The sequence below is a fragment of the Nicotiana attenuata genome, unplaced genomic scaffold, assembly GCF_001879085.1.
Source record: "Nicotiana attenuata strain UT unplaced genomic scaffold, NIATTr2, whole genome shotgun sequence".
NCBI classification, from domain to species: domain Eukaryota; kingdom Viridiplantae; phylum Streptophyta; class Magnoliopsida; order Solanales; family Solanaceae; genus Nicotiana; species Nicotiana attenuata.
This window is the reverse complement of record NW_017672122.1, coordinates 145,524-153,945: the sequence shown is the minus strand read 5'-3', so window position 1 is coordinate 153,945 and position 8,422 is coordinate 145,524.

Below are 8,422 nucleotides of genomic sequence, written 5' to 3'. Positions count from 1 at the left end.
TAAGCATTGTATTGCACAAAGAAGCGTCTTAGCATAAAGGATAAAGGTTTGAATACAGAAAAGGTAAACTTCTAATATTCCTTTAATCACAACTATTTGGTTACACAAACAAATGAGGGTATTTCCTTTTCATTTCTTCCTCGACTTTCCTGGTGGCCTCTTCGACTCGTTGGTTTCGCTATAGTATTTTGACGGAGGCAATCTCTTTATTCCTCAACTTCCAAACTTGTCTAAAAAGGAGGACAATAAGGTACCTCTGCATAGGTCCATCCTTCCTTAATTTCCAACATTCTACAAAGGGGCAATGCACGACAAATCCCCAATCACTTGCTCCCACAGGGACACATGAAACACATGATACATGGAGGACAACTATGGAGGCAGTTCGAGCCTATACACCACTTCACCAACCTCCCTCCGAATTCCATAAGGTCCAATATACCTTGGTCGAAATTTACCTTTCTTAACAAATCACATAACGTCTTCATGGTGAAAATCTTGAGAAGTACTCATTCACTTTCTTCAAACTCCAAATCTCTACGTCGAACACCCGAACTAAACTTTTGGTAACCTTCAACCTCCTCCTCCTCCTTATTCTATGATGTGTTTGAATGAATATAACCATAGAGGTTCCTGCCCAGTGTGTTTGATATGTAGTGATACTTTTTACATGTTTGAACCTTTAACACCCGATAGATTAATACAAATTGGAACAACGAGGTTTGAGATTGTGCTGGAATTGTTCAAGAATCCGTCAATGTGTTGAGTAGAGGCATTTTTAGGAGTTATATACTAATAAGTATCAAGGTAGAGCTGGCATAGTTAACCATGGCGATAAAATCATTGATTCAACCGAAAGAGACCTAGAGTCAACTAGTACATATGGATAACGTGAGAACCATGTATATGGTCCCAAGATGTAAATTTAGTGACTCATTTTAGACATGTGATATATTGGAGGCACGGCCAGGAGGATAAAGACAATGGCATAGGTTACTTTTCGGGGACGGGGAGTAATGAAAGAGATAGTTATTTGTTCTTCATGCCATATGCACCCAGTTTGGCAATGATAAGTCTAAGGAGAAGTAGCCAAGCACGTCAAAAAGATGTCTCTTCGAGTGTAGGGAAAATACACGAAGTTTCATTATGCTCTTAACGGTAATTTGCACCAAGGACTTAGGCCCCAAGCCCATGAGAATAAAAGTAAAGGGTTGAGCACTTGTGAGGTTATTACTTTAGCAACTTAACCCTTCCCGATAGTTGATCCTATACGAGAGGACTAAAGATACGCAACTTAACCCTCAAGTCGAGATGTTCAAAACATGAGTCAAAATCTGGAACATCCACCCCAAGTAGGTAAGGAAAGGTGCGGTAAGGCTACTTAAGTTCAACCACACAAGAGTGAGACCGTATAGTTAGGACATCTTAATATTGGGATGAAATCATGCATTGGTTGGAGAGGTTCTAATGGTTAATGTGATGCTTCGGAGGGAAATGCGGAATAAACCCTCACCCACCCAAGGATGTGGAATGCTAGGGAACGTAAGTTATCCGCACATGACAAGGGCATAATAAATGATTCTTGAAGCCGAGTGTCAAAAATAACGGAACCCAGGGAGGCACTATAGAGTAAATAAGGAAGGTTTGCAAATGTTCATAATGAGTTCGCCACGGGTTTGTGACTTGGAAAGTACCAGATGCTAATAAAGGATGGGACAAACATGAGAAACAGACGCGATTCTATGATAACCCCAAAAGTGCATTTGGACTTGATGGAGATCCCCTTAAGAGTCCTATGAGAAGGGGAGTGGTAAAGCGACACATGGAAGGAGACACTCTCTAATAGTTATCCCAGCAAGTGTAGCCGAGACTAGCTCAATGAATTTATTAACTATGGAACATAGTCAGAGTATGTTGCAAAGGTGGAAAGAGAGAATGAACACTTGTTATGAGCTAGACATGTTTTTGCCATAATAACTCTCAAACCGCAACACCAGGCCACGTCATAGGTAGCTACAATATTGGGAAAGATATATGTTACTTATTGAGGATGGAATCAGATGGAATAAGTGGACACTTAGAAGGTAAACAAGAGGTCGTCCTTTGACGAATTTGTGAGGATCTCAAATTTTAGAGGCAGTCCTATACGGACAAGTGTCCTTGTCGAATTAAAATATATGCATGATGGGTGTTGAGATGTGTTTTTATGTCGCTAGTGTTACATCTCGCATTTTCGTACGTTAAAGTTTTGTCTTCAGTTAATCGACATAGACTCGGGGATGAGATTATCTTGAGGTTAACATATTTATGCTATTTATAACAAGCGATAAGTAAGTGTCATGAAGGATAAAGGGTACACGAATTAAAGAAAACGAGTTTCGTTGAAGATTGCCGATTTGGGATAAAATATGGGTCGAGCGAGAATACTCGATATTTATGGACTAGTACCATACAAGGTACCATATGACCACGATAGTATGATGTATAAAGCATATTAAAAATGAGTAGTATTTTAAGTACTTGAGATAATTTTTAATTATGCGGGTAATTGATTAATTATCGGGTAACAGGACACTACCTAATTAATTAATGAATTATAGAATAAGATCAAATCCCCCCTCCCCCCCCCCCCCCCAAAATAACGTGGCAGCCATGCCACTTCCAAACAATGACTCTTAGTCATTTTTGGATTAGGTGGCATAATGTCACATTTCACTCCTTTGTAAAGATCTTCCATATTCAAGACTAACCCATAAGAATGATAATCTATTCTTACTAAAAAGCTCCGTTCAAACGTTAGCCATTTAGATCTTCCATATTCAAGACTAACCCATAAGAATGATAATCATTCTTACATGAAAAGCTCCTTCAACCAAACCTAAACGTTAGCCATTTAGATCTTCCATATTCAAGACTAACCCATAAGAATGATAATCATTCTTACATAAAAAGCTCCTTCGGTTCCTCCGCCAAAGTTAATTAACTCTAATTATAATAACGTTGATAATAACTCTATTAGCACTAATACTATTTGCATGGTTACGGACGTGGAAGAAGTCCATGAAATGGACGTCCAAATGGCAACCACTGCAAAGGGCCAATTAAATTACATGCAAAATAATCATTCCCTGCCCAAGGGTAATGAAGACCTAAAATACCCCATTAGGAGCCTAAACAACCCCCCCACACGACTCCCCCTAAACAAACCCCTAATTTCCTCTAAAAATGACAATTCAGCTTGCATGAAAAATAACACTCATCTTCACAATAGCTTTACACGTGCCCATACAAACACTAGACTTTGTACAAATGGCTGAACCTATCAACCACAATCTCCACTCCAAATCTGAACAAAATCTTACAAATACCACTCCATCAAGAAATCTCCATGATATGCACTTAGACTCTACTATAATTACTAACTCTACTTCATTGGAGAATTCAAAAACAGTAGAGGACAATACTCTTTTCCTTCATAATATAAACGATCAACCTCCATACAAAGATGCCAAGACTTCCAATCTCCCAAAGAAGAAGGTTCCGACTAGATCAAATAGTGAGACATCAAAGAGCTATAACCATGTCGAACCCTCCAATTCCTCCAAACCATCAAACAACCAACCAAATCTTCTACATCCAACCACCACTACCACAAGACCATCAACCACTATCATGGGTGGAACAAGCTCTAATGGGCCATGCAATAACCTTCAATATGATACTCGATGGCCAAGAGACAGTGATAGTCCTTCAAAACTCTCACTTTCTAGCCCAACTAGTGTCGGAGGGAATGCACATGGCAATGAACAACTACCTAAATCACGTATGCATGAACATCATACTTCATCCACTTGCACCATCGATGAACTTGGATCAAGTCCAAGCCATGAGGCAACAATGGAGCCTACCTCCCCATTTCAATCCCATCCAAAACCACTCCTCCCAATTGGAACTACCCTTCTTTCCACCAGGAGAAATCTCAAACATGAATCCCATCTTCATGCCATGGTCCCTATCATCGAATAACCCACAAGCCCAGGGCAGCAACAACATGCAAACTCCCCCCATGCAAACCCAGTACCACCGGAAAATCCACAAGCTGCACCACTCCAAATACCTCAAGTTGTCCCTCCCCCAGTAGCAAACCTAGATCCACCAGTCCAAGCCCCTCCCAATGCTCCAGAACCAAAAAATGTTCTAATGGTAGAGGAAGAGGAGATAAACCTACTAGAGTCAGGTCAAGTCCTAGAATTTTCAAGCCTCAACGAGGTAAAAGTCTATCTCTTTAGGGAACTCCTAGAGAAGAGGTATGTGCTCAGTTGCCCCCCAGCTCTATACAAGTGCTAAATGGATGTGAGGCCACCCTAGGATCCTACAGTAGGGAATCATGCAATGATCCTACTCCCCAGCCTAAGGAGGAACCTAGTGTTTCAAACACAAACGGACAATGGTCCAACCAACAATCAAGCCATGATGTTTAGGCCCACAAACAGTATTATCTGGAACATCCGTGGGGGAAACAATGATGGTTTTAGGGTTAACTTCAGAGAGATGTTAAACACCTATAGGCCATGCATGGTTACATTGTTAGAAACTAGAATGGAAAGTCACTTTTCTCTCTTAAGTGATTATGCCTTTTCTGAAATGATCGAAGTTCCAAGTGATTGCCAATCTGGAGGTATGGTTGTTCTATGGGATGCTAGTCTTGTTAAGGTGCACAACTTTGTTAGGAGGAATCAAGAGATCTATGCACTGATTGAGGTGACTCCCTTCCACTCCACTTGGTTATTCTCTTCTATTTACGCTAGTACAAAAATAGACCAAAGGAATATCCTTTGGAATAATATAGAATATATTAGTGCTAATTACAAAGGCCCTTGGTTGGTAGGGGGGATTTTAATGACCTAATTAGTTCTAATGACAAACTAGGGGGTAATCCTATTAACCGTAGACGTAGCAACTGTATTTGGAACTATATTAATAAGTATCGTCTATTAGACCTTGGTTATAAAGGACCAAAATATACTTGGTCTAACCTAAGGAAAAAATCAAAAGGACTTATTTTAGAAAGGTTAGACAGAATATTTGTTAATGAGGAATGGCTATCCTTATACCCCAAAGCTGTGGTAGTTCACCTCCCTAAAACACACTCGGATCCAACCCCTTACTACTAACTCTTTGCCCTAAAAATGTTATCCACTTTAATAAACCCTTTCGTCTAGAAACTATTTGGTGTAGACATCCGGATTTCATTAATCTAGCTAAACACTGTTGGGTTAATGATAACCTTGTCAATGCTCAACACACTTTTACAAAGGAAGTCATTAGTTGGAAAAATGAAACCTTTGGTGACATTTTCAAAAAGAAAAAAAGGATTCTAGCTAGACTAAGTGGCATCCAATACTCTCCTAACTATCACAAGAGCCACTTCCTACAAGACCTGGAATCCAAGTTACAACATGATATAACTCCATTCTATCAACGGAACATGGTTTCTGGAAACTTAGATCTAGAATAAACTGGATTAACGAAAGTGAGGCTAATACCAAGTTCTTTCATGTAACGGCCTCAAATCGTAAGCGTCGTAATGCAATTATGTATTTTACTGACGATAATGGTCAAAGGATTTTGGATCCCAATTTAATTCTAGATCATGCGCTAAACTTTCTTTGAAAGTGCTTTTAGGACCTCAAAAATATCTTCCCCTAATAACATTAACATTGATGAGGCATCCTTCACTAAAACAATTGATTTAAGCTGCCTCGACAACCCTCTTAATAATTCTGAATTACCAATGCCCTATTCTCCTTCAAACCTTTTAAGGCCCTGGGTCCGGATGACATTCATCCATTTTTCTATCAAAAATATTGGCATGCTATTGGCCCCTCCATTATTAACTACTGTCACAAAGTATTTGAATCTCAATCACTTCCTAATGGTTTCAATGATACTTTTGTTTGTCTAATACCTAAATTTCCCAACGCAAATAACCTCAAAAATTTCCGGCCAATTGGCCTTTTGCAACACCTCCTATAAAATCATCACTAAAATTATTGCTAATAGGATAAAACCTTACCTCCCTTACTTAATAAGCCCAATGCAAGCTAGCTTCATCAAAAATAGGAGAGCGTGTGACAATGCTATAATAATTCAAGAGATCATGAACAATTTACACAAAAACAAGAAGTCTAATTTCGACATGATCATCAAATTAGACTTAGAAAAAGCTTTTGATCGGTTGGAATGGTCCTTTGTTATAAAACTCTTAGGTTTTTTAAATTTCCCCCTAATCTATCCCGTCTAATAATGCACTGCATTTGTACAAGCTCCATGAATATCATAGTAAATGGAGTGAGAACTAGCTTCTTCCAACCAAGTCGAGGAATTCGTCAAGGTGACCCCCTCTCCCCCTATATTTTCATTCTTTGTCTTGAGTTATTATCTTGACTAATAAATTATCAAGTAGATACGTTGCAATGGGACCCCATTTATTTTAAACATAAAAATCCTAACTTCTCCCATATCTTCTTTGCAGATGATATTACCCTACTGGGCAAGGCTAACAAAAAAAACGAGTTTTTGTATCAAATCTTGTATTGATTTCTTTTGCACTGAATCTAGACTTGCCATTAACAAAACAAAGTCCAAAATTGTGTTACCTAACCACTGCCCCCTTGAATTAAATTTTTTGTTAACAGACCTCTTTTGTATTAAGTTAACGAAGGAATTTGGCAATTACCTAGGCTTTCCAATTCTTAGCCACTCTCCTAGAACTAAAGACTTCTAGTTTCTAATTGACAAAATGCAATCCAAATTATCACACTGGAAGTGTTCCTTCTTAAACATGGCAGGAAGAACCACTCTAGCCTCAAGCACTTTGAGTGCTATCCCTACTCACTCCATGCAATATACTCTTCTACCTCCTAAAATCCTAAGAAAGATCGACAAGATCCAAAGGGACTTTATCTGGGGTTCCTCTAATACCAACAAAAAACTGCACCTAATCAATCGGCAAGTTATTACTAGGGATAAATCTGAGGGATGATTAGGGATTCATCAAGCAAAGTAAAAAAATCTAGCCCTTCTTTCAGGTCTTGTTTGGCAACTCCTTAATAATACTTCATCTCCCGGGGTCAAATTTTGCTATCCAAATATGGCACTAGTTATACATTACATAATTCCTCCTTCATCTGGAAATCTATTTTGCAAGGGTGGAAAATTTACAATAAGGGGATTCTATGGCACCCTTGTACTAAGTCCAATATTAATATTTGGAACAATATTTGGATTTTCAATTATAAATCTCTTAGAAGCCAAATTGAAGGTCCCCTTAACATATATGATCAACACCTTTGTCTAAAAAACATCATTCAGAAGAATGAATGGAATAGCAAGGTCATCTCTTTTGAACTACCTGATGATATCCTCAACAACATCCTCTCCACTCCTATCCCTGGCAAAGGTGCAACAATTGACAAAATAATTTGGCACCCTAATTCTTCAGGTCTTTTCTCGACTAAATCTTGCTATAAACTAATCCATGATTATGACCCTACCACAGAACCTTTCAAATGGATTTGGGAGCTCCATCGCCCGGTTAAAATTAAAATCTTTTTATAGCAATGCATGCACAGCCGTATTCCTTGTCGGGCCTACTTAGCTAAAATAGGTATCAATATTGGTCCCAACTGTACAATGTGTAGAGCAGGTGTTGAAGACATACAACACATCTTTACAAACTGTTCTATCTCAATGCACTTTTGGGATAAAATGGGCTTACCACCTTTGGATATTGAGAATAATAAAGACTGGCTAGCAAACTTAAGAGATTTCTTCATTAAGAATTACAATTATCCCGGAAAGTGGTCTACTATATTTCCCTATTGTATATGGGAACTATGGAAAACTAGGAACAATAACAACATCAACAACCTAAATAACAACCTTGACATAAGAAAGGTCATACATGCATCTTGGGAATTTACTTTCTTCACTGAAAGAAATCCTTTTGTGGAAAAAACAATCAAGGTAGAAATTAGTTGGATAAAGCCTAACAAAGGCTTTATTAAATTAAACTGTGATGGTGCTTTCGATAACAAGAGTAGCAGGGGAGGACTTGGAGGAGTCTTTCGAAACAACAAAGGTGACTGGATTGTAGGCTTCCATAAATCATGCAAAGCAATTTCTCCCATCCATGCAGAGCTGCAAGCAATACTAGAAGGGTTAAAAATAGCAAGATATGCTTGATCAACGGGAGTTGGCGTGCTCCACTCGATCCGGAGCTGCTTTTGATTTTGGAAAGATATGCTTGTATATATACAAGGGTATGACGTGGCTCAGTCCCATCTTTGTACAGTTGTATTTTTATTAGAGGTCTGTAGACAGTTATGTATAGTTGGATAGTATGTGGCCTTGTCAGCTT